Source organism: Bos grunniens, chromosome 2, assembly GCF_055505025.1.
Source record: "Bos grunniens cultivar Pamir isolate PY7600 chromosome 2, Bosgru_T2T1.0, whole genome shotgun sequence".
NCBI classification, from domain to species: Eukaryota; Metazoa; Chordata; class Mammalia; order Artiodactyla; family Bovidae; genus Bos; species Bos grunniens.
The window spans coordinates 16,085,215-16,111,765 of NC_141166.1; the positions used below are offsets into that span (position 1 = coordinate 16,085,215).

General features: G+C 46.6%; 1 long non-coding RNA gene across 1 annotated transcript; it reads left to right on the forward strand.

The window, feature by feature from the left end:
• Window positions 1–11,923: 11,923 nt before the first annotated feature.
• Window positions 11,924–24,776, forward strand: LOC147377636 (uncharacterized). Its single transcript, XR_015140019.1, has 3 exons — window positions 11,924–12,074; window positions 13,725–13,823; window positions 21,929–24,776. It is a non-coding gene; the product is annotated as an uncharacterized LOC147377636 (long non-coding RNA).
• Window positions 24,777–26,551: the final 1,775 nt, after the last annotated feature.

Sequence of the window (26,551 nt, forward strand, 5' to 3'; positions counted from 1 at the left end):
AACATTTACATATTCCCAGTTCTTCACACACACTAACTGATACTAGTACAAGGCAGAGGGGTGGGTGAGATAAAGATCACTGTCCTGTTTCCCAAATGAGAAAAGGCCAGAGAGGAGACTTGCTCAGCATAGAGTCACAACGTGGCGGCGCTCCGAGAATCCTCCTTTCTGTCTTTGGGCAGCCTTCCTCCTTCCGCCACCTTCTGCCAACTGCAGGGGCTTCCTTCTTGAAACAAGTGACTTAAGGTAAATTGCTGGACTTCCCCTTTCTCAAAACACAGGAAGTCTGTGTTGTTTGCAGCAGTGAGAGAACAATTTCAGGTCAGTTACAATATAGGCGGGGCCACGTAGAAGACTGTGTCTTGTGGGGGTGGGGGAGTGGGGGTTGGGGGAGTGGGGGTCTGAAGGGGGAGGCAGGGCTTCCTGCCACCAGGGCTGTTCAGAAGGACCTGTATTTTTCCTTCCTGAGGGTCATGTCAGTGTGTCTGCCCAGGCTTGAAGTCATACCCCAGATCCCTGGATGAACTATTATGGAGTTTAGAAAAATGAGCCCACGAGGAAAGAAGACGGGGGCCCCCTTCAATAATAATGATGCTAATAATGATGGTGATGATGGCGATGATAATGATGGCCCATGTTTATGGTACAAAAACCTTTATACCAGGCACTAAGTGGCTAACACAAGTGAACTCATTTGAGTCTCATAACTGCCCTAGGAAGAAGATTCTATAGCTTTGGGGTCAAATAAAATCGGGTTCTAACCACAGTCATGCTGCTCCCCAGCTGTGTGACCTCAGAGACCTTACTGACATTCATTCAATAAATGTTTTTGAACACCTACTATGTGCCATACTTTGTTTAGTGAACAAAACAAAGATTCGTGCTCTCACGGTGCTTACAAGGGAAAGCAGACAACTTGTAACCACAGTCAGTAAATTATGTCAGAAAATGATAAGGGCTAAGCAGGGTGAGGGTGTCAGGGAATGCTGAGGAGGAAGGAGGGTGCAGTGTTAAACAGGGGTGTCAGGGAAGTGAGCCTGAGGAGCATCCCCCCGGTGCACGCTGCCCATCCTGCACCATGTGCTTGCATTCTGAGGGTGTTGTTTCTTTGCCATGTAGCCTCCCAGCCTGATTTTCTGGCCCTTTTCTGCTAGATGACCTAGAGCGGACTTGTTTACAGTTAATAAAACTAACTGATCCAGGTATCATTCTGAGTACCCACTTCCAGGCCTGGTACTTTACATTCATTATTTCATTTGCTCTTTATCCAGATGTGAGAGATAGATATGATGAACCCCACTTTACAGATGAAGGAACCAACTCAGAGAGGTGGAGTGACCTGACTAGGGTCACTTAGCCAATGAGGCACTCTCGTAAGGTGCCTCCCAGTGGTGATGGAAAGGCCCCGGCTGGCTTTTCCTCTCCATCACTTGCTGCTGTGTGTGCTGACAGCCCACAGCTCAGCTCTGCCTAGAGGGAAGGCATCGTGGGAGTCTGACCCTGAGCTGGAAAGACAGACAAGTCTGCGATGCCTGGGAGGACCGCTAGAACCTGGAAGGGAACTGCCTGTGCCTTGCCCTGGTCAGTGCTTCAGAAAGAGAAACCTTCTTGCCAACTGTCCCATAAGCTAGAGACTTTTCTCTGAGGTCTGAGCCCAGTCACTGGGTGGCCTGATTCCCATGGAAGTGTGGAGATAGAAAACATGTGGGACTGCTGCAGTTGCCAGGCAACCACCAGCTACACACTCTCTTGACCGAGTCAAGAAGGCTGCCTGATGCAGTCAGAGATTCTTGGATCTGAAACCGAAAGATGTCAATTCTAGTTCTCATTTGCTGTGTGATCTTGGGCAAGTCCCTGTCCTTTTTGGGGACTCAGTTTCCTATCTCTTGTATAAAGCACAGTCAGACTGTCTAAGCTGCAATATGAATAGACACCAGATGGTCAGAATCAAAGTGGGGTGGGACCAGAGGCTCAGGAGCTGGTCATCGGTGAGTGAAGACTCAGTCCTCCTCCTGCCCATTCTGTCCTAGCTGTCCTGGCCCTGGTTACCAGCTGAGGGCATAGACATTTCCTTTCCCACCCTGAGCTATTTCAGGCCACCCAGACTCCATCCCAGGCCCACTCCTACAGCTCCGTCTGGGAATCATCTTTGTACTCACAAGTTAGTGCAGCCACCGCCCACCCATCATAACTTTCCCCGTGGGGAGTTTCCTCTGTTCCTGCCAAATGCAGCTACCCAGTTCTGGGTGTTTCCCTGAATATCCATCAGAGGACCTTCTGACGCTGTTTGCCGAGATTGCACTGGTGGTAAACCCTGAGGGTGGTGCATTCTGCAGAAATCAGCAGAGTTAACTCATTCCATTTCACAACCATAACAAAAAATGACTGCAGCTGCAAGGGCAACAAATGCTTTATGTCCCTGATCTCACTTAATCCTCGTACAATCCAGAGGGATGGGAACAAAGGCCCCTGTTTTACAGATGAGGAAATGGAACCTCAGAGAGGTAAAATGACTTGCCCCAGGTCCCAGTAAATAGTGGAGTCAGGACTCCCATTCAGAGCTAGTGCCACAGCCTGGGGTTTCAAACCACTGTAGGGTGCTATTTCTCCACAATCCCAGAGGAGGGCTCAACCCGCTTTACAGGTGGACAAATCAAGGTCCAGAGAGAAGTGACTGGCCCAAGATCACTCGGCGAGTTAATGTTAGGACAGATTCTAGGACCAGTCCCTGCAGAGCCTCACCACACAGTAGAAAACAAACAGTTCCTCATGTGTGAGCAAAAAATCCCTAGTCTTAAGAAGTCCCCAGCAGTTCCTACAAAGTGGAACATTGCCTAGGGTTCACTGACAAGGATCTCTAAAAGTCTCAGTATTAGGACAGCGTGTCCCAGAGTTTCTTTGGGCAGCAAAAGACTGTGGGTGTCACTGTCTTGAGTCTACAGAGGAGGTCTCAACTCTAGCCACATCTGAGGTACTTTGGTGTGTCTGGAATATTCTCCCAGTTAGTGGTATTGCCTGGTTAATGTTCACCTGTCCACCTGACCTGTAGGTATCAGTTCAATGTCACTTCCTCTGGGAAGACCTCTGTGGGACCCCATGCTTCCCCTACCATAGATTTTCATGGGTTCAGCTCTTTTCTGTAATAATGCTGACCACAGTTTGCCCTGTAGATTCATATCCAAAGCACATTTAAAACATCAACTTACCTTCCCTCCATCAGGCTTCCCTCGTGGTTCAGACGATAAAGAATCTGCCTGCAGTGCAGTGCAGAAGACCAGGATTTGATCCCTGGGTCAGGAAGATCCCCTGGAGAAGGGAATGGCAACCCACTCCAGTATTCTTGCCTGGAGAATCCCGTGGACAGAGGAGCCTGACAGGCTACAATCCATGGGGTTGCAAAGAGTTGGACACACTGAGCAACTAACACTTTCACTTCAGTTTCATCCTCCAAGTGACCCCTAAAGATGCAACTCCAGAGTTTGTATTATCCTCATAAAAACAAACTAATCTTTGAACATTCACTAAGATGATAGATGCTTAATATAAAGACAGATTGGAATCACCCTGCAGCTGCCAGGAGCACTCCCAAATTCTCTGCCCAATCTCAATTCACCCCTAGAGATAGGATCTTTTTCTTAAAGGCAGAGTGGCTTCAATGTGCAGATATCTTAAGACAGCCTTTGCTTTAGTCACTCCCTTTGGCTGAGTTCTAAGATCTAGGCATACAAAAGAATTACTGTGGGGAGTTCTTTGGTGGCCTAGTGGTTAGTTTATGGCACTTTGATGGTGGAGGCCTGAGTGAGATTCTTAGGGAACCATCCTGGATGCCACATGGCACGGTCAAAAATAAATAAATAAATAAATAAAGCTGCCATTCCTGGGGGAAAAAAGAACAATCAGGCAATCAACATCATCAGTTTAAAAAAATTATTGTGCATTATAGGTAATTTAAGGGTTTTCAAATGTAATTGTGAATGATATATGCTTTCCACATGGGTGCTGACTTTTGAATCGAGCCTGCTTCTGAGACACCCACACTATAATTACGAACGTGAAAGAGTATTGCACCTCTGGACCGGAAGCCCACAAGGATTTGATTGCCTCATCTCTCATACCCATATCCAGCATGAAACTGGGCACAGAGCAGGTACTCAGTAAATGTTTATTGAGGGAATGAATCACCTTTGCTTTCTTACTTACTGAAAGACAGACCAGAAGAGGTCTGTGTGGGTCCAGATGGCTACGGGTACTCTCACTGTTTGAGGCCAGAAGCCACTGAGGCACCTGTCTGCACCTGCTCCTCTACATGCACAGGGCAGAAGCCATATGAGTGTGAGTTTGGATGTGTGCATGTTTATTGGCTCACACATTTCTGTGACAACCAGAGGCAGTTTTCTATTTGCAGCACTTAATTTCATAACAGTTTCCTGTAGCTTCTGTAACACATTACCATAAATTTAATGGTTTAAGACAATATTTTTATCTTATAGTTGGAGGTCAGAGATCCAAAAAGGGTCTCGCAGGGGTTAAAATCAAGGTATTGACAGGGCTTGCGTTTCTTCTGGAGGCTTTGGGGAAGAATCTGCTTCCTTGCTTTTTCAATCAAGCTAGAGCTGCATTCCTTGGCTTGTGGCCTTTCCTCCATCTTCAAAACTAGCAGCATCACATCTTCCAGTCTCTTTCTCTGTGCTTGCCTTCTCTCCTGGAGGATCCTTGCGACTGGTATAGGTCCACTGCGATAACCCAGGATGATCTCCCCATTTTAATTTTCTTTTACAAGAATTTATTTTTAATTTGAGGATAATTGCTTTACAGTGTTGTGTTGGTTTCTGCCATACAACAACGTGAATTAGCCATCACTATGCATATGTCCCTTCCCTCTTGAACTTCCCTCCCACCTCCCAGCCCTCTAGGTTGTCACAGAGCACCAGGCTGAGCTCTCTGTGTTATACAGCAGCTTCCCATTGGCTGTCTTGCACAGGGTAATGCGTATATTTCAATGCTGCTCTCTCAATTCATCCCACCCTCTCCTCCTCCCGCTGTGTCCACAAGTCTGTTCTCTATGTCTGTGTCTGTGTTCCTGCCCTGCAAATAGGTTCATGGGTACCATCTTCCTTGATTCCATACATATGTGTTAATACATGATATTTGTTTTTTTCTTTCTGATTTTCCTCACTCTGTATACAACAGGCTCTAGGTCCATCCACCTCACTACTCATCCACTGACTCAAATTCATTCCTTTTTATGGCAGATTAATATTCTGTTGTATACATGTATCACACCTTCTTTACCCATTCATCTATTGATGGACAGCTAGGTTGTTTCCATGTCCTGACTGTGGTAAATGCTGTGGCAATGAACATTGGGGTACAAGTGTCTTTTTAAAAAACATTTATTTGTTTATTTTAATTGGAGGCTAATTACTTTACAATACCGTGGTGGTTTTTTGCCGTACACTGACATGAATCAGCTACCGGTGGATATGTGTCCCCCATCCCAAACCCTGCTCCCACCTCCCTTCCCACCCCATCCCTCTGAGTTGTCCCAGTGCACTGGCTTTGAGTGCCCTGTTTCATGCATCGAACTTGGACTGGTCATCTATTTCACGTATGGTAATACACATGTTTCAATGCTATTCTCTCAGATCATCCTGCAGAGTCTAAAAGTCTGTTCTTTATATCTGTGTCTCTTTTGCTGTCTCATGTATAGGGTTGTCATTCCCATCTTTCTAAATTCCATATATATGTGTTAATATACTATTTTGGTGTTTTTCTTTCTGACTTACTTCACTCTGTATAATAGGCTCCAGTTTCATCCACCTCATTAGAACCGATTCAAATGCATTCTTTTTAATAGCTGAGTAATATTCCATTGTGTATATGTACCACAACTTTCTTACCCATTCTTCTGCTGATGGACTTCTAGGTTGCTTCCATGTCCTGGCTATTATAAACAGTGCTGCGATGAACATTGGGGTACACGTGTCTCTTTCAATTCTGGTTTCCTTGGTGTGTATGCCCAGCAGTGGGATTGCTGGGTCATATGGCAGTTCTATTTCCATTTTTTTAAGGAATCTCCACACTGTTCTCCATAGTGGCTGTACACTGTACCACCAACAGTGTAAGGGGGTTCCCTTTTCTCCACACCCTCTCCAGCATTTATTGTTTGTAGACTTTTTGATAGCAGCCATTCTGACTGGCATGAGATGGTACCTCATTGTGGTTTTGATTTGCATTTCTCTGATAATGAATGATGTTGAGCATCTTTTCATGTGTTTGTTAGCCATCTATGTGTTTTCTTTGGAGAAATGTCTGTTTAGTTCTTTGGCCCATTTTTTGATTGGGTCATTTATTTTTCTGGTATTGAGCTGCATGAGCTGCTTGTATATTTTTGAAATTAATTCTTTGTCAGTTGCTTCATTTGCTACTATTTTCTCTCATTCTGAAAGCTGTCTTTTCACCTTGCTTATAGTTTCCTTTGTTGTGCAAAAACTTTTAAATTTAATTAGGTGCCATTTGTTTATTTTTGCTTTTATTTCCATTACTCTGGGAGGTGGGTCATAGAGGATCTTGCTGTGATTTATGTCAGAGTGTTTTGCCTATGTTTTCCTATAGGAGTTTTATAGTTTCTGGTCTTACATTTAGATCTCTAATCCATTTTGAGTTTATTTTTGTGTGTGGTGTTAGAAAGTGTTCTAGTTTTATTCTTTTACAGGTGGTTGACCAGTTTTCCCAGCACCACTTGTTAAAGAGATTGTCTTTTCTCCATTGTATATTTTTGCCTCCTTTGTCAAAGATAAGTTGTCTGTAGGTGAGTGGATTTATCTCTAGGCTTTCTATTTTGTTCCATTGATCTATATTTCTGTCTTTGTGCCAATACCATACTGTCTTGATGACTGTAGCTTTGTAGTATAGTCTGAAGTCAGGCAGGTTGATTCCTCCAGTTCCATTCTTCTTTCTCAAGATTGCTTTGGCTATTTGAGGTTTTTTATATTTCCATACAAATTGTGAAATTATTTGTTCTAGTTCTGTGAAAAATACCATTGGTAACTTGATAGGCATTGCATTGAATCTGTAGATTGCTTTGGGTAGTATACCCATTTTCACTATATTGATTCTTCCAATCCATGAACATGGTATATTTCTCCATCTATTTGTGTCATATTTGATTTCTTTCACCAGTGTTTTATAGTTTTCTATATATAGGTTTTTTGTTTCTTTAGGTAGATTTATTCCTAAGTATTAAATGTGTCTTTTTGAATTACAATTTTCTTAGGTCATATGCCCAGTAGTGGGATTGCTGAATCATATGGTAGTTTTATTCCTAGTTTTTTAAAGAATCACCATATTGTTCTCCATAGTGGCTGTATCAGTTTACATTCCCACCAACAGGGCAAAAGGGTTCCCTTTTTTCCCCATCCTCTCCAGCATTTATTGTTTGTAGATTTTTTTTTTTGGTGATGGCCATTCTGAAGAGTGTGAGGTGATACCTCATTGTAGTTTTGATTTGCATTTCTCTAATAATGAGTGATGTTGAACATTTTTTCAGTGTGTTTATTGGCCATCTGTATGTCTTCTTTGGAGAAATGTCTGTTTAGGTCTAAGATTCTTGATATAAACACATCTGTTAAGTTCCTTTTGCCATATAAGGTAACATTCATAGCTTCTGGGGATTAGGACCTGATATCATTGGTGGCCGTCATTCAGCCTACCCTGCTCAATCGAACAAGATGGTCAATGCACATTTGGTATATTGCATCCTAAGAAAGGGAAGAACAACTGCTCTAGCAGAGAACCCACAGCACAAGATCCTGAAGCTGTAAGAACTGAGAAAACTTGGACAAGGTATATCCAAAGTCCCTCTTCCTCCCTCAAGGCATTGCTCTTTCTGTACCTCTGAAACACTGGCAACTCCTGTCAAGCTTCTTCTGGGGATCAAAATTTTGACTTTTTTTTTTTTTTTTGATAACTCCAAGGAACAATTTATAAGTTTGTTACCAAACCATAGAATCTTTTTAAAAATTTTATTGAAGTATAGTTGATTTACAATGTTGTGTTAATTTCAAACAATGCAATCTTGATTTCTACTTATCAATTAATTGAAAAAAAAGAACTGATTGTTTTTGTTAAGCATGAACTTTGGAGTCAGGAAAACCTAGATTCAAATCTAGGTTCTGGCACTTACTAGCTGTAAACAGTAATTTTGCCTCTGTGAGGAACCTCAGATGATGTGTTTTGTTTTGTTTGTTTTTTGATCTGTAAAATGGGGATAACAACAGAATCTCTACTGCAAGGTGGTTGTGACAAATAATAAGATAAAGTATATTGTGGTTCTCAAAGTGTGGTTCCCAGACCAGCCACATTTAATCACCTGTGAATTAGCCCCGCTCCTGACATACTGAATCTGCAACTCTTGGAGTGGGACCCAGCAGTCTGTGTTGCAAGAGGCCTTCCAGAGGAGTCTAGTATAGATTGAATTTGAAAGCCACTGATTATATATACCAACCAGGCCCTTTATGCCTAACTACACACAAACACACACAGACACACACTTGTGTTCGTGCTAAGTTGCTTCAGTGGTGTTTGACTCTGTGTGACCTTCTGGACTGTAGCCTGCCAGGCTCCTCTGTCCATGGGATTTCCCAGGCAAGAATACTGGAGTGGATTGCCATTTCCTTCTCCAGGGGATATTTCCCACCTAGGGATCAAACCTGCATCTCCTATATTGCAGGAGGATTCTTTTACCACTGAGCCACTTGAGAAGTTCCAATTATATAACATACCATGTATTATATATAATAATCAACATAATTAGTATTATATATTGTATATAATTACATATATTATAATGTATTATATATAATGTGCTAGGCACAAAGAGTCTGGCAAACACCAATTCTCATTATTGTTATCACTATTGCTTACTGTTAATAGTTTCAGCACATTCCCTCTGAGATATTGAGTTGGGGATGTATCTCTTCCTACTCCTATTCTACAAACATTAGGGAGGTCTCCTAATGTGATCAACTAGTGAGATGGGCTTCTAGCCTCTCCTTGCTCACTATTTCTCCAGACAAGTTAAGCCCCCTTGGTCACCCTGCCCATACCTGCATGCCAACTGTAGGTGTATTGTGAAGACCTCTCCCCAGGTGCCTCTTTTCCAAGGTCCTTCAACTGCACTCAGGTTCTCCTCAGCTGCAGGGCAGCTCTCCAGCCCACCTAAAGTCTGACAGCCCTGGGGTGCAAGGGAGGTTTCCTTCTCCAGTCTGGGACCTGCATTTCTACTTGTCTGCCCAGTGTTTGGCAGCTACTTCACTGGGATGACTCACTCTGGTATGAGGTCAACCAAAACCCCCAAGCCTTTTTCTCAGGAACTGTCTGAGCTCTAGTTGTTCGGATCACTCAGTCCTGGATGTGTGCAATTCATTTCTTAAAAATAGCATTTGCTTTCGAATTACAAAGGTAATATATGCTTGATGCAGTAAGTTAGGAAAACACAGAGGGAAAATAATCACTGGAAATGATTATTTTTAAATGGACTGATTTTCAAAAATGACCCTATATTTTTGTAATCAAGGGGAAAACACCACTGTCAAGCAATTTCCATTTCTAGAGAAAGAAAAAAGAATTGGAGAAAGCAAAACTAATCTGCCATAGGGAAATTGTGAATTCTAACATACATAGATATCTCATCTCATACATAATTCAAATGTATAATAATATAAATTCATCTCCCAGAGACTACCATTGTTAATATTTTTGATATAGCCTCCAGGCCTTTATGTGTAACATTCTGTATTTTTAAACTTAAATCTAGGTCTAAACTCAGATATGGACCTGGCTCAGATTCTGGGTTTTGTATTTATTGGTTATATCACTTTGGACAATTGATTTAAACTCTTGAAGCCTCAATTTTCTCATTTGTAAAATGAAGGTGATAATCTCTACTTCCCAAGATTGTGATAAAGATGAAAATTAATGGAAATAAAGCACATAGTTGTTTTAGTCGCTAAGTTGTGTCCCACTCTTTTGTGACCCCATGGACTGCATCCCTCCAGGATCCTCTGTCTATTGGATCTCCCAGACAAAAATATTAGAGTGGGTGGCCATTTCCTTCTTCAGGGGATCTTCCCCACCCAGGGATCAAACTCGCGTCTTCTGCATTGGCAGGCAGATCCTTTACCTCTGAGCCACCGGGAAAGCCAAAGTACACAGTAAGAGACTGAAAAGAGCTTACATTTGGGTTGTTACTATTGCTACCAACCTAGATAGCATATTCAAAAGTAGAGACATTACTTTGCCAACAAAGGTTCTTCTAGTCAAGGCTATGGTTTTTCCTGTGGTCATGTATGGATGTGAGAGTTGGACTGTGAAGAAGGCTGAGCGCCAAAGAATTGATGCTTTTGAACTGTGGTGTTGGAGAAGACTCTTGAGAGTCCCTTGGACTGCAAGGAGATCCAATCAGTCCATTCTGAAGGAGATCAGCCCTGGGATTTCTTTGGAAGGAATGATGCTAAAGCTGAAACTCCAGTACTTTGGCCACCTCATGCGAAGGGTTGACTCATTGGAAAAGACTCTGATGCTGGGAGGGATTGGGGGCAGGAGGAGAAGGGGACGACAGAGGATGAGATGGCTGGATAGCATCACTGACTCGATGGACGTGAGTCTGAGTGAACTCCGGGAGTTGGTGCTGGACAGGGAGGCCTGGTGTGCTGCGATTCGTGGGGTCGCAAAGAGTTGGACACGACTGAGCAACTGATCTGATCTGATCTGATCTGACTATTGCTAACTCCACCATTGGCCAGTTGTTGCTCCCTTCCTGATCCAGGTGGGACACCACTCCTCTCTGTAGCCTTGCCTGGAATGCTGTTACACATGACGCTTCTTCACTGTTTCCTTGCTGCCTTGTGCCCATCCTTTACAGTACCAGACACATGCTGCTGTGCCCCTTGCACTACTAAACTCCTCCAGGTCAGAGATTGTGTTCACCTTATGCATTGCTGTGTCCCCAGGGTTCAGAAAAAGGCGTGACCCAGTTTGGCTGTCCGGAAGAGTCTAGTGAGAGAATTAGCAGGTTCTGGGGTTTAAGAATTTGCCTAGGAAGTCCATGAATAAACATCAGGGAGGTTGAATGAAAGAATGGATGAGTGTGAGTCAGTAACTGCTGGCGACACCTACCAGCCATACCTTCTTTCTTCTAGGGGGAGCGAACCTTTCGTCTCCCAAGGTGGGCCTCCGCAGGTAAAGGGGCAGAGCTTCGGCCTGGCCCCGCCCCTTACACCTGTCGCACCGCTGGGGGTGGAGCCTTTCAAGTCTCAGGTGCTTGGCGTATAGGTGGTGGGCCGGGGGCAGAGCTGGAAGGGTCAGGGAGGCCAGCGGGGGCTGGAGGAGCTGCCGGCGCCCAAAGCGGGTGGGGTCGGACTCTTTCCACCCACAGAGATCGACGGGTTTCAGCACACCAGGCTCCCACAGTCTGCGGCCCCACCGGAGGCGTGAGCTCTGGAAGGGCCGAGAAGCTGAGGCCTTAGGGATGGGAGGCGGCAGGCGGCAGCCCGGGTGTCAGGGTACAAGCCTGGCAGGTACTTCCCGCCGCCAAGTCTGACCCCAGCCAGTTAGTTCACTTGCCCTGTGTGAACTTCGCTAAGTCAAGTCTCCTTTCCTGCTCCGGTTTTCCCAATCCAGGGGGCTTCCACTTTGGAAACGACGGGTGAGGCTCGGCTCTTTCCCGGGCAACTTCCAAAAAAGTCTGCGAAAGCTAAACAAAACTCAGAACCTGATACTCTGCTGATACACTACTGAGCAGACCCTTAGGAGGAACAAATTGCTCAGTCAGACGGAAAAGTCGTTATTACTCAGAGCTCCTTCCTGCTTTCACTTTCCTTACCTGGAAAAGGGCCATTGGTAATAACTGTTCCGCCGCTGCGGGTTGGCTGGGAGGATTAAGTGAGCTCCTGTGTGTGTGAAGCCTTTGCAACCGTGGGAGTGTGTGACTCTTCCTCTCAGAGAGGGGCTAGCTTCAGGCCCCGCCCAGCCTGGGGCCAACCCGGCACACACCCTCTGTGGCCGTGGCAGAGGTAAGAGGGTCTCCTGGGACATTCCTGAGCCCAGCCTGGCTTCAGCCCGAGAAGCTAGTCCCTCTGTGTTGAGAAGAGCCTGGCTGGCCTCCGGGCCTGTGGGGAAGGGAGTTTTTAGAGAAGGAAATGGTTGTGGTGAGACAGGATGATGGAGCAACTTCTCTCGGGGATCTGAGTGGAAAGCCCCTCTGTCCTGGTGCCCTCTCATGGTGGGATGTGGGGTGAGTGCGGGGGCCGGGCCCATCCTCCTCACCGCCAGAAAGTACCTGGTGTTCGCCAAGTGCTGAGGTAGGGCAACAGCAGGTCTCAGCTGATGGAGCTTGGGGCCAGCCCCTTGCCGTCTCTGGGCCTCAGAATCTTCGTTTCCCCAGAGACGTTTCCCAGGGTCACCCAGAGGCTGCTCCCACCACCCCTCGAGCCTCTATCCTGCCACTCTATGGGACAGCCCAGGGAAATAGCCGTTGACCTTAGACCCTGATTTTCCGGGTGACGGGAGGTTGTTTCCCCTCCCTGGGTCTCAGTATGCAGTCAGGTTGCATCTGGTTCCGCAGTGGCATCATCTTGAACCAAAGATACAGCGGCCAAGACAAGTATTTTGGAAACTCTGGGCTTGAGGACTGTAGAAAGGCCTGGTTCTGTGGAGAGATGAAAAAACACTCAGGATGTTTGGAGGGCTTGATCACTATTTACTGAATAGCTTGGAAAAGACCCAACCTTCCTGTGTTTCTACTTCCTCATGGGCAAAATGGGGACCTTCCCCTCTGGGCCTCTTATTCTTTCTCTGTAAGGTAGGAGGGGGATGGGCTCCAAGTGATTCTCTTCTTCCCAGCTGTGACCCCAGGCACACACTTCACTTCCCTGTGTTAGTTTCTTCATCAGCCCAATGGGGAGGGGTAAATATTGTGGACAGGGAAGAAATATGGTGAACAGGGAAGAAAGTGGGCACTGATGTGGGCAGAGTCTGGCTTCATCTCCCCTACTCCCTGAGGAATCTGGCGGTGCTGTTTCCATGGTGCTTACTGGGAGTGACCTTTTTTTTTTTTAAGAATTAAAAAAATTATATATTTGGCTGTACCAGTTCTTAGTTGCAGCACGCATAATCTTTTATCTTTGTTGTGGCATGCAAATGCTTTCTTGGTTGCAGCATGTGGGATCTAGTTTCCTGACCAGGGATTGAACCCAAGCGCCCTGCATTGGGAACTTGGGACTCTTAGCCACTGGACCACCAGGGAAGGTCCTGGAAGTGACTTCTGGAATCATCTCTCTGAGGATCTGTTACAGACCTGCAGTGGCTCTCCACTGCCAGAAAGGAATCAAGGACCAATCTCAGCCTCCATTCCAAACCTCCTACCACTCATACCTAATTCTTCCTGCTCTCCAAGACATACCAACAGCCTTCCCCAAACAAACCTTTTACTTTTCCTTCTCCAGACCTTTACTCATAATTTCAGGGTCCCCGCTGTGCTTGTCATCTTCCCTTTAGATTTGCACTTCTTCCAGCTGTCCTTCAAATTAGGGAAGGATACCCCCATGTACCCAGGAGCTGAAGCCTGGAACCTGTCATGTTTTATCCTCCACTTCTTTTCTCTCACCACCCACCTTTATACTAGCCCCAGCCCATGAAGATTCTGTTCTCTGTGTCTCTCGTAGGTACCCTAGGACCTTGTGGGACATGTGGGGACTTTACTGAATAGCCGGCACACACACCTTTTCTATGCTAGGCCCTGTGCTCACTTTGGAGGTACAGAGGTGGGTACATCTTTATTCCTTAGGGGTTCCAGGCTGGTGGGGAGAGAGTCACGTAACCGCTCTCTTGGACTTGCCTCTTCTGTTCCTTTACCATCTGAGCCTCTACACGGTAGAACGCAGTGAGACCTATAAACATGGGTTGACAAGAACTGAATTGGCTCAGTGGGGAAGCCCGTTGGATCTCTGTTTTGCCACCTGCATAATGGTGTGGAACTGATTTGAAGAAGGGAAGATTGGGGGCTTTTCCAGTTCCAACAATCTTGAAAGCAATGACTCTCTAGGTCAGGGAGCAGGAGGTGGGGAGGGAGACAGAGGCACAGCTGTTTAGACATCTGATGTGAGCAAAGGAGGTCCTGCTCCTGCTGGCCAGTTCCTTTGGAGCCCCAACCCCCTTGTCCTCACCTGGTCACCCAAGAGGGCGTGGAACCCTTTGTAAAGCCTTGCCTAAAACAGAGAAGCTGTTGTTTAGTCCTTCCCCAAGCCCCGCTTGGTTATCTCTGGCTGGCCCATGGCCTGACCTGGCTGGTAACTGGCTGCTTCTTTCCAGCTGGCATGAGGCTGGAGATCAGGCTGGGAAAGGAGAGCCCTGGATCTCTGCCCAGAGGCTGCTGTGGCAATGTGCTCTCGAGTCAGATAGTCCTGGGATCGAACCTGAGCCCTACCACTGTTTAGCTGTGAGGATGTGATAATTTTATGTGCCAATTTGACTGGATCACAGGGTGTCCAGATAGCTCCAGACTTGAACTAGAATTAAACCATTAGCTCCCCTGGGCCTCCAGTTTGCTGATTCACCCTGCAGATCCTGGGACTTGCTGGCCTTCATAACCGCACAAGCCAATTCTTTACAAAAAAAATCTCCTATATATGCGTGTGTGTGCTAAGTCACTTCAGTAGTGTCTGATTCTTTGCGACCCCATGGACTGTAGCCCACCAGGCTCCTCTGTCCATGAGATTCTCCAGGCAAGAATTCTGGAGTGGGTTGCTATGCCCTCCTCCAGGGGATCTTCCCGACCCAGGGATTAAATTTGTGTCTCTTTATATATACTGCATTGGCAGGTGGGTTCTTTACAACTAGTATCACCTGGAGAGCCCCATATATATGTGTGTGTATGTGTGTGTGTATATATACACACACTTATAATAAATCTTATATAGATATAAGTATAAATATTTACATATAAAAATATAAGTGTGGCAATATACATATCTCCTATTAGTTCTGTTTTCCTGACTAATACTGAGGCTTTGAGCAATTTGCTTCCTTACTCTAAGTCTCTATTTTGAAACTTGTGAAGAATTGAAATAAGCATTTCTTGCTTAAGTACCACTTCCCTACTTTAGAAGTTTTGTTATTTACTGAAAAGAACTCCAAATCTTCTTAGTAAGCTTTTCAGCACTGTTTGCCCTGCCGTGACTCCCTTGGACTGCAAGGAGATCCAACCACTCCATCCTAAAGGAGATCAGTCCTGGGTGTTCATTGGAAGGACTGATGCTGAAGCTGAAACTCCAATACTTTGGTACTTTGGCCACCTCATGCGAAGAGTTGACTCACTGGAAAAGACCCTGACGCTGGGAGGGATTGGGGGCAGGAGGAGAAGGGGACAACAGAGGATGAGATGGCTGGATGGCATCACCGACTCGATGGACATGAGTTTGAGTAAACTCTGGGAATTGGTGATGGACAGGGAGGCCTGGCGTGCTGCAGTTCATGGGGTTGCAAAGAGTCAGACACGACTGAGCGACTGAACTGAACTGAACGGAACTGACTGCCTTGCCAAGACTCATTTGCCCATCCCTGACTGGACTCTCTGGCTCTAGCTGGATGTCATTCCCTCTCCAGGCCCCCTGCCTTTGCACCAGCTGTTCCTGCCTTTGAAATGCACATATTCTCTTTTGTCTACTTGGTAAACTCTCACACCTCCCTCAGGGCCCATCTCCAAGGTGTCCTCCTCTCAAGACCTTCTCTTTCTCCCTCAGGAGTTGTCTGTACCCTCACAGCGCCCGGCACACCCTGTGGCCGTCACACTAACCATGCCATGTTGGTCTGTGTGTCTGTCTACCCAGACTGTGAGCCCCTCAGAGGCATGATGTTAAACCACTCATCTCTGTACCAAACAGGTGGTGTTTTCCCTGGTTTGTGTCAGTTCAATGTTTTTCAGTTTACCAAGTACTTTCAGATCCATGATTTTACTTATTTATTTGGCTGTGTTGGGTCTTCGTCGCAGCATGCAGGATCTTTAGTTGTGGCATGTGGGATCTAGTTCCCTGACCAGGGATTGGACCCAGGCCCCCTGCATCGGGAATGCAGCTTCTTAGCCACTGGACTACCAGGGAGGTCCCAGACCCAGGATTTCACTTAAACTCCTAGCAAAGCAGGGAAGGAGGCAGAGTCAGGATGAAGGTCTCCAGTTCATCCCACCTCCCCAGACAAGGCTTTTTCAGAAAGGAGTAGGGAGTAGGGGCTGGTTATTTGGCTTCTAAGGCCTGCTGCTCAGCAGGAGTTGGAAAGGCAGGGCCAGCTGGGTGGTGGGGGGTGGGGGGGAGGGTGCAAGGGCAGATGGAGGCCCCAGGACAGGATAAGGTCTGATTCCAGATGTGTGCTTCTCTAAGGGGATTTGGATTTAATTTTTCCATCTTCAGTCTCTTTGGCGCCGTAAGATGAAGCTCTGAGGGCCAGTGTGGAGCATAAGACCATCAAGGAGTGCGTGCTCTGGGGATGAAAAGAACTGAAGCAACTCCATAGATACACAGCAAATACATGCAAACACTTCAACTGTTACCATGATTCTGACAAGTGATCTGTTATTGTTTGAACCCCGTCACCAGGGTCCACAGTATTCAAAGACTCCTCATTAAAACCCCAAAAGATCCATCTGTAATGGTCTAGAGGTCTTCCCACTGGGACCCAGAGGCCCCTGAATGGGGATGATATCCCCTTGGGATCCAAAGATACTCATCCCTCTTCAGGGCTTGAGGGCCCTGTGCTCCAGGGCTTAGAGCTTACTACAGTTTACAGGTCTTTCTGAAGGTGGTGCCTGTGTGGCCTAGAGGCCTGTCCAGCCCTTGCTTACACTCCATTTCATTCAGCAGCAGTTCTGTTTGAAACATCAAGGGCAGAAAGAATCATGGTCCAAGTGTTTGCTCTGAGCTCAGGGCTATCAGTAAGGGAGGTTCCTGGGCACGCTAAGCCCAGGAACATGGACTTAGCATGGGGCTGCCCCAGAGCTGAAAATATTTCTTAGCAGCTCTCATGTCCCTCAAGGAAGTTGTTTTCCAGGAAAGCCCCTTGGGTGTCTGTCATTCCAGGGATGGTCTGGTCCAAGGCAAAGCTGGGAAAGACAGCATCGAATTTCCTCTGTGATCTCATCGGGTATCTCAGAGCCCAGACATGTGGGTTCTTGCCCTAGATCTGACTCGCTGTGTGGACTTGGGTGAGTCACTTGGACTCCCTATGTTTCAGCTTGCCTCTAAATGGGCAGGTGGGCCCTACCTCAGGGAGGATCCAGCAAGATCAAAGATATGGAAATTCTTTACTGGTGACATCTGAATAATTAGAGAAAAATCCTGATGGGAGGAGGACTGTGAGACAGTGGACCTGGAGTCAAATCCCCTTTGTGAACAGAGGACCTGGGACAAGTCATTTGGGACTTGGTAACATTCTCCCCACTCCTGCTTCAATGAGTAAGCCAGCAACACTGCTTCCTCAGGCTCAGACTGCAACATTACTTCTCAGGAATGCCTTCTCCGTCTGCCCGGAGAGGTCAGCTCCCTCTTATAAAGTTCTCCAGCTACATGTATTTTTCATTTATTTATTAATTTATTTTTAAATTTTTGAATTAATTTTATTATTTTTTGTTGCAAAAATTTTTTCACTATGTTTTTTTAATCAGAGGATAATTGCTTTACAGTGTTGTGTTGATTTCTGCCATACGACAACTCAAATCAGTCATAATTATATATATCCCCTTCCTCTCGAGCCTTCCTCCCCCTTCCCATCCCACCCTTGAATTAATTTTTAAAATTGGATTATGGTTGCTTTACACTATTGCGTTAGTTTCTGCTGTATAGCAAAATGAGTCAGTTATACATACAGGTATATCCACTTTTTTTTTAAGGTTCTGTTCCCGTATACGTCACTACAGAATATTGGAGAGAGTTCCCTGTGCTATTCAGTAGGTTTTTATTAGTTACCTGTTCTATATATAGGAGTGTGTGTATGTCAGTCCCGATGTCCCAGTTTATCCCTCCCTTTTCCCTCTGGTAACCACAGATTTGTTTTCTACATCTGTGACTCAACTTCTGTTTTGTAAATAAGTTCATTTGCATCATTTTTAAAGATTCTATGTATAGGTGGATATTATACGATGGTTGTCTTTCTCTGACTTACTTCACTTACTATGGCAATTTCTAGGTCCATGCATGTTGCTACAAATGGCATTATTTTCATTCTTTTTTTATGGCTGATGTGTTTTTCTAAACAACCAAAACAACAGTAAATAATTAATTATCAGCATGCTCCCCCGTTTAGCATTTGTTCTCCCAGCCAGTCTGTGAGCTCCTTGCAGGCATCCTGTCTGGCTCCTTCTCCAGAGATTAACATGGGGACTGACCCACAGGTGCTTAAAACTGTCTCTGCACCACCTGGTGGCTTTGAGCCTCAGCTGCCTCACTGGACTGCCAAGGAAACCTAGAAGATAGAGGATGAAGCTCCCAAGGATGAGGTGCTTGAGATAATTGGGCTGCTCTGTGAAGGGCTTTGTCTGAGATTGGAGGGGATGGAGTGCCCTGAACAGGAGGGCAGGGTGACTTTTGGCCTTGGAAGGTAGGAGGAACCGGCCACCTGGGGCTCCAGAGGCTCCTTCCCAGCTGCCCACGAGGCCTGTGTGTGGGCTCTGCTCCTGGCCGAGGAGTCTTCAGCTGCGCCTTGGCAGCCTGGGACTCAGTGCAGCCCCATGCTGCCTCCCACCTGCCCCTTCAGCCCCATTTCCTTGAACACATACACACTCCCCTCCCCACCACCTGCCATATGATGCTCACCTTTTCCTCAACGGACCAGTCTTTTCTGCCTCCAGGCCTTTGCACAGGTTGTTGCCTCAATAGGAACGCACCCCACCCCCTTCTCGACCTGGAAGATGCAGGGTGCAGTTCCCTGTTCTTCCTATTTGGAGGCCCTCCCGGTCTCTGCAGACAGAGCCAGCTGCTCCCTCCTTGGAGCCCCACAGGTATCCTTCTCTCTATGCAATACAGTACCTACCACACTGGGCTGCAATTGATTTTACTGTCTGTCCCCCAGTCCCACAACTAACTGGGAACTGCTTGGAGGCAGGAGTCAGCTCAGCCCTGCTCTGTGGCCTCAGTATAGAGCACAGGGCCTGGCACTAAGGAGAGATCCTAAGTAACGTGAGGGTCAGCTTTCCTGGCAGAAGAGATGACTCTGTGGTACTCCCAGTGCCCTGCCCATCACAGGCCGCGTAAGGAAGGGGCAAGTTTTACTCATTCACCTTCTAGAAAACTGAGGCCCACGGAGGGGTAGGGATTTGCCCAAGATTCCATAGCACATCAGTGACCAAGCTGGGCTCCTAATGCTGGGTCCAACGCTATGGGCTCTAGCAGCCTTGTACAGTGTCCTGGCTTTAAGCCAGGGTGTCTGGAGGCCCCTGGGGCCCAGGCCCCGCAGCTGCCCAGGCCATACTGGCTCAGCCGTTCTGGCTGGGCTGTCGGCCAACTGCAGCACGAGGCTCTGGATGCCTCTGCCAAAGGTCACTGTCAGCAGTTTGGGGAGGTGGCCAGGTCACTTCCCTCTGAGTGGCTTGGATACAGCAAGGCCTGGAGCACTGTCTCCACTGGACTCTGGGCTCTGGGGATGGCCTTCCAGCTGGACAGTATCCTCCTTGCCAGCCTGATTAGAACTTGATTAAACCTGAGGTAAGAGTCCAAAGTTGAATATGCACTCGGCAAACCTCATTAGCATAGCATTATTATTATTGCTGTGATGCTAGTGAGAACCCATATAGCACAGAAACTGAAAGCACAGGCCCTGAAGTGTGCCACCATGGTGCAAATCCAGGCTTCACCACTTACCAAGTAAAGCAAGGTACTTAACTTCTTTACACCTCAGTTTTTCAGTCTTTGAAAGAGGGTCCTGGGAGAATGGGATCTGTATAAGGTAATTAGCATGGAGCCGAACAGAGTGATGACTGAGTGTTAACAGTATTGAGTGGCCCAAATCCCTGGACTAACAGCTTCCTCTCGGGCTTCTATATCCCCTCTCCCCTCTACATTGAAATGCAAACTGGGACTTCCCTGGCTGGGGCCCAGTGCAGGGGGCCCAGGTTTGATCCCTAGTCAGGGAACTAAGGTCTTGAATGCCTTGCTCTGGGGCCTAAAAAACAGAATCCCTCAAACTGACCATGTCACTCTGTTCGTTTGAAGATCTTCAGTAACTGGCTCTAGGATGTGTATGTGTCTAAACTCCTTGACATGAGGGTGAGGTCTGCTGCTCCTTGGCCCCGGCCTGCCTCCCTAGCCTCATCTCCCATATTCAGCCCTCCCACCCATCCCCCCGCCACTAGCCATTCCTCTCAGGCTCCAGCCATGAGGAATACTTTGCTGTCCCTGGAGCATGCTATCCTTTTTCATGTCTCTGTGCCTTGTATACGTTTTTCTTCTCTCACCATCCAGCAAACTCCTGCTTTGCTTTCAAGGCCCAGCTTCATGTTGGCTACTCCAAGTCTTCTCCAGTGCACCCAAAGTTACAGGTATCCCTTGTTTTTCAAAAGTTTGCTTTCCACCACTTTGTTTATAGAAGACCCACATTAGTACCTGTTTTTGCTAACCAAGAGGAATCCGAAGGGGATTTTCACTTTTACAAAACAAGGCAAAAAGCAAAAACAGCATTCAGTGTTTGCTCTGCACCCAGCTGTAGAGGCAGTGGGCATCCAGAGCAGAGCAGAGAGTGGCACGACGAAGCTCCTTCTCCGGGCACCCCACTCAGCGTCTCAGCATCAAGCTGCCATAGCTTTCACCTGTGTCTGTGAGCATCTGTGCTCTATCTTGTGCGTCCTTGTGTCCTGAGATAACTGCTTCTTTGCCTTATGCCATTTTGGCTTATGAAAGGTTGCAGTGGAAAGCCCCGATTTCAGATATCAGGGGAAACCTATAATTGCTCTCACTTGTTTTCCCACCGTATCACCCAATGCTATAATTACCTGTTAATGTGTGTTTCTCCCTGAACGGTACCCTGTGCTTCTTGCATCCTCTATGCCTTGCTGACCGCCAGCAGGCCAGAGGCAGAAGCCCAATGTTGGCTGAAGAAGTGGACTTTGAACCATTCATCCAGAAATGCAGCCCTGGGTCAATCCTATGCTGGACACTGCGTAAACCTACTTTTTGTCTTTGAAGAATCCTCAGTCACTCCTCAACATAGGTTGAGTCTGTGTATTTATAAATAAAAAGGTGTCCAGGTGGCTTGTGGGCCCAATCACGTTTCCAGGAGATGAACTGGAGGTTGCCAGGTGGATGTGGAGAGGGAGGGGACTCAAGGAGGAGAGACAGGTTGATGTTGATCTCAGGAACCTTTAAGAGGTTCTGTTGTGCCAGAGTGTAAAATACAAGGGGGATATGAAGGTGAATGGGCCTCCGTGTGGTGGGCTGGTGAGTCTAGATTTTGCCCTGCAGGTGGCTACACCTCCCTTGCCCCTTGTTCTAGGAGCTCTTGGCCTGGAGATGAGTTTCTAGCGCATTTCTTTGTTTCCTCTGTAAGCAAGGTGGGCTGAGGTAGGAGCTAGCAGGGCCAGGCAGCCCAATTAATAAAACACATTTGACACAAAATCTGTCCCCCACGGCTGCCTGGCAAATTTGCACTCATATTTCAAGGTGTGGCTCAGATGTCCCTTCCTCTGAGGTCTTCCCAGATCCACCTAGGCTAAGCTCTTCACCCCCTGCTATGCTCTTACTGCTCCCTCCACGTGTCTCTGATTTTACATCTGTCTCCTCTACTAGACCGGGAGGTCCTTGAAGGCAAGCAATCTCATTTGTTTCTTGGTGCCCAGAGCCCAGTACAAAAGAGTAAATATGTTGAATCAATAAATGTGTTTATTTTGCAGATGAGGAAACCGAGGCTCACAGAATGTGAATGATACATATTAATAAAAGCTGCCTGGTAAGGGGCAGAACCAGGACCAAGCCCAGGTGTTGGGAGTCCATCCAGTGGGAACAGAAGGTATGATTTCAGACAGCTGTGCTCAGAGCTTGGTGAACTTTCAAAGGCATCATGCCTCGGTTCTGATCCCCGCTGCCCAGACAATGGCACAGCTGAGCGAGGAGGGGAGAAACATATATTGAGCACCTACTGTGTGAAGACCTAGCATGGGACACTCTCATATATGGGATTCTGTTTAATTCTGAAGAAGGCATCACTGTCCCCATAGTACAGAGGAGGAAGCCGAAACACACAGGACTAAAGTGACTTGTCCACCATCCCCCAGCCAGGGAGACACAGAAGATGGGGAGTCAGGGGCTTATATGAGCAGGAGCAGGGGTTGGGTGGCGGCTCTCAAAAGGGGATGACTTAGTATATCTTTTGGATGGGCGGGGCCCAGTCATGTGATTGTGCCATCCAGCCCTGGGAGCACCTCCACCCCAGAGACAAAGGACCTTGCATTCTGGGTGTCTGCCCAGGGCTGTCTGTTATTCCTGCTGCCTTCTTGGTCTGGCACAGAGCATGTGAGGGACCACACTGCAGCTCCACACCTGTGCCAGCCTGAGGCGGAAGCAGGGAGTCTCAGGGCCTGGCCTTGGTGGCCTCAAGCCAGTGGGGCAGCAACAGGTGGGGCTCTGACCTACAAGGGAGTCATATGAGCCCAAGCCAGTATCTCAAAGGAGGGGACTCTGGCCCACCTCCACCCCAAAGTCATCACAGCGACTTCCTTTTGGTCTCTCAGCTGTTCTGAAGGGAAGATGTGTGGACTGGGATGTGGAAGAGGACAGGAGGATTCTGAAGGCCCTGCTGGGTGGGGCTGGTGTCCATAACTTGGATGACGAAAGCCTGCATTTCCTGCAGAATCATCATGTGCCAGGTTCTGTGCTGGAAACTCAAAAGAACTATTTCTCACAACAGCCCTGGGAGGAGGCTCCATTATAACCCCACTATACAGCTGAGGGAAATGAAGCTCAGAGAGGGTAAGTGACTTGCCCAAGTCACACAGACTGGCACAGAGAAACTGGGATCTGAGTTCAATCTGGTTCCAGAGCTAATAATGCTCTTCAAGCCATATCCTTTTCGAATCCCAGGATCCTGAGTTCTAGACTTAACTGGTTCCTTGGGAAAGTCCCAACCTCTCTGGCCTATTTCTTTTCCTATAAAGCAAGAGGATTAGATAAGGTAAAGCTGAGGGCTCTAACAATCTGTGTCTTTGATATCCCTCCAGTCCTCAGAAGAGGAGGTCACCATGGCAACCATAAAGGGCTGTTCACTGTGTCAAGCCCCCAAATACAAAGGTGAAGTGCAGTTTTTGTGAGGAGCTCACGGAAGTCTAGTGAGAACAGTCTCATGCAGTTCACATGGGCTAGGTGTTACAATGTATTAGGGGGCTCAGGCCATGAAGGAGTAGGGTTTAGAGAGGGATGGGGAGAAGGAACTCCAGGTGGAGAAAACAGCATGAACACAGGCTGGGAGATGAAACTCTGGAGCCTCGCTTCACACTCTTAACTACCTCTGTGATGATCTCTGAGGTCAGGCCACTCCACTAGCGCACACACACCTCAGATGGCCTCAGCCCTCTTCACTCACTAGCATCATGGCTCCAGAGCCAGACAGGCTGGGTCCAAGGCCCAACGTCAACAATTACCGTGTGTCCCCTGGGTTTCAGATTGTCACCTGTAAAATGGAGACAATGAAGATACTAAATTTGCAGGTTGTTGTGGTGATTAATGGAGAAAATGCCTAAAGAGGGGTTAGCATGCCGTCTGGCACATGGAAACGCTCATGACATCTTCACAAGAGGTCCTTCCCTCCTCTTCACTGCCCCCCAGCCCACAACTCTCCATTGCCTAAATCATTCATCTCAGGTCTTAGTTCAGGCTCTTCTCCTCCTCCGTGAAGCTTCCCTTCTCCGGCTGCTGCAGCCCTCACTCACTGCCTTCCCTTAACTCTTGCAGCCTATGTCTATTCCACACAACTCAGCAACTGAGTCAGATGCCTGCTTGTTACCTCTCCAGGACCTAGACTGCTTTTGCCTTCTCAGAAATCTCAGTTTCCATTGGGGTTCCACATGATTTCAGGAAAGCTGATTCTACTCCCTCCTGCACTTGTTCTAATGGTAGGGCACATGATCTAAGCTAAGCCAATAAATAACCCCTCCCACTAATGGCCAGTTCACAAGTGATCAGATGATCTTTGTGAAGAAGCTAATCAAACGCGAAGAGCTGACTCATTGGAAAAGACCCTGATGCTGGCAAAGATTAAAGGCAAAAGAAGAGGGTGGCAGAGGATGAGATGGTTAGATAGCATCACTGACTCAATGGACATGAATTTGAGCAAACTCAAGGAGACAGTGAAGGACAGGGAAGCCTGGTGTGCTGCAGCCCATGGGGTCACAGAGTCGGACATGACTTAGCAACTGAACAACAGATGATCTTAGTCCACAGTGAATCCTGCTGGGAACTCTTGGATACAGAGTCTCTCTCTGGCTCCAGATGGTACAGAGTGTAGATGTGAGGTCTGGAACTGCTGCAGTCCTTTTGCTGTCATGAGAGTAGCCAACCTGAGGATGATCCTGAGAGTACAGAGCTAGGGGATTAGCAGAGAAATAGATCAAATCATGCCTCCCAGCCTCCACAAGACTTTTCAGCTGCATGAGCCAACAAATTTCCTTTTCAAAGCCAGTTTGCTGTTATTTGCAACTAAAATCATTCTGATTCAAACACTATCTATTAATAAACTACTTTTACAAAGAGATGTATTTTCTTCACTACATATTGATTAGGCCCCTGCTACATATCAAGTTTGGAGAAGGCAATGGCACCCCACTGCAGTACTCTTGCCTGGAAAATCCCATGGACAGAGGAGCCTGGAAGGCTGCAGTCCATGGGGTCGCTGAGGGTTGGACATGACTGAGTGACTTCACTTTCACTTTTCACTTTCATGCATTGGAGAAGGAAATGGCAACCCACTCCAGTGTTCTTGCCTGGAGAATCCCAGGGACGGGGGAGCCTGGTGGGCTGCCGTCTGTGGGTTCGCACAGAGTTGGACACGACTGAAGCGACTCAGCAGCACATATCAAGTTCTGTGCTAGGTGTTGGGGATTTAACAATAAACAGTACTGATGTGGACCTATCCTCCTCAAGTTTATAGTTTAGTGGAAAGAATCAGGAATTTAAGCAACTGCTTTGGGACCTGACTCTGATGTTGTATTTATTTTTAACCTGCTTAACATCCAACCCCACTCCCTTGGACAATAGAACTCTGTCTTTTCTTTGGACACCATATAAACGCCTGGTCAGCTGACCTAGGTCTGGCTATCTGGCATAATCCATGACTCTGCCCACAGTGACTCAATCAGTAATGGGCATTAGGGTCAACTCTGGGGCTGCAGACTTTAAAAACAGTTCCAATACTTCTGCAGGGGTCACCCAACTAGAGAAACATAAGCCTGGGGTTTCCTTGAGTTGAGAGAATGCTAAGACTAGTTGTGAAAGTTGGTAGCAATAAAATTCTTTGATTTTACTCATTCATTCAACCAGAATTCAGTGCCCCCACCCAAGCTGCAAGACTGGGGAAAAGGAGATGAAGAAGACACGGCCCCTCCTTTTGAGGTCAGTCTAAAGAGGACAAATGAATAAATAATCACAACACAGCCTAGCCATACTAGGAGTCACCAGAGAGACACCACCTCAGCCTGAAGGTATTAGTTTTCTGTTTTTAAGTATGCGATAATTATACACAGAAAAATTAGAAGACCCAAGAAAGCTTTTTAAAAACTCCATAGTTTCAACACTCAGCTATGATCACAGTTAAAATACTTTCATCTGTACCCTCCCATGCTTTTTCTGTGTGTATAAACTTAAAAACAAAACAAAACAAAACAAAAAACAACCCTAAATGCAATGTAATATATTGGGTTGGATCCTGGAACAGAAAGAAAGGACATTAGTGGAAAAACTGGTGAAAACCAAATAAAGTCAGAGTCTAATAATGTACCCACGTTTGTTACACGGTTATGTAAGATGTTAACATTTGGAGAAGCTAGGTGAAGTGTATGCAGAAACTCTCTGTACTATCTTTGGAATCTTCCTGTAAACTTAAAATTATTACAAATCAAACGTTTACTTTAAAAAATGGACCCATTCTCTATTGTTTAATAGATTTTGTTTATTCACTCAATAGTTTATCATGAAATTTTTTTGTCTTGGAATGATATGATAGCATTCTATTTCATCCCTTGAATGAATCATAGCCTATCCCCCCTATTGTTGGAAATTTAGGTTGTTTCCAATTCTTACCCTGTCATACAAATGCTTGTGAACACTTAGTCATTTCCTTCGGATATTTAACAAAGTGGAATTGCTGAGGTGGAGCTGCCAGCTAGGGAACACATGCCGAGCACCACGGGCTCTAACACTATTCACAAGGGTCTGATATACATAAACTTGATCGGCCAACCACAAGGGGGAGGCACCGCTCTCATTCCTTTAGGGCAATTTTCAAAGGTTTTCAAAGGATGAGCCAA